We start from the raw sequence: 841 nt of genomic DNA on the forward strand, positions 1-841 counted from the left end.
TAAAGGTCCTGGCACTCGCCAGGCTCACAACAAAACAAAGCACCAGATGGTTTCAACTTCGGCATAATACGCGGTGAAAAAGTGTTTGAACTGGGGCTGAAAAAGCAAATGCGGAAAGGAGAGAGAAAGAAGAGAAAGAAAAACCCTCAGCAAGTGTCAAGAGCAGAAGAAAGCGTCGGAGAAAAATGGCAAATGTGAAAAACCAAAACAAAAAGCCCTCCCCCAGCACAAAGCCGTGGCTGCTAACATCTGTCCAGCAAAGCCTCTCGCCAAGGTCCCTTTCCCTTTCAAGTCACCTTTCCTCGCCTCCATTGTTGCGGAGACGCGGCCCCGTCCATGGGCAGGGCTTTGCTCGACGCTGGGGGACCCGCTTGCCTCTGCCGCATCCTACGTCCCCGGCGCTGGCACTGGGAGAGCCGGCAGTGACATGCCAAGCGGGTGCACTCGGGCAGCAGAGCTACCCCAGCTGCTGCAGCGGGCTAAATATTTTATTACACTTTTTAGCTCACGTGTGGTGTCCCGGGAGCCCCCGTCGCAGCCAGTGGGACTGCGTGGCAAACCAGCCCATGTCTCCACTGCAAGATCTCCTGGGGTTTTAAGCCTGGTTTCCTCTCGAAGCAAGGCTTATGCAACCCGCTGTGCGTCCATGCGTCTGGCTGCGAGGCTTTTGTGTTACCCTTGCTCCTCCCCCATAAATATTTTGAACCCGCAGACCAATTTCAGAGTCGCCTTAAAAAAGGGAAGAGGGCTTAAAAGTTATTACGTCCCTAGCATTTTCGCAACAAAGCAGCAAATTAAGCCCATGCAATTGTGTGAGAGCAGACTGCAGTGGGAGTTGAAG

Source organism: Aptenodytes forsteri, unplaced genomic scaffold (genome assembly GCF_000699145.1).
Source record: "Aptenodytes forsteri isolate BGI_AS27 unplaced genomic scaffold, ASM69914v1 Scaffold76, whole genome shotgun sequence".
NCBI classification, from domain to species: Eukaryota; Metazoa; Chordata; class Aves; order Sphenisciformes; family Spheniscidae; genus Aptenodytes; species Aptenodytes forsteri.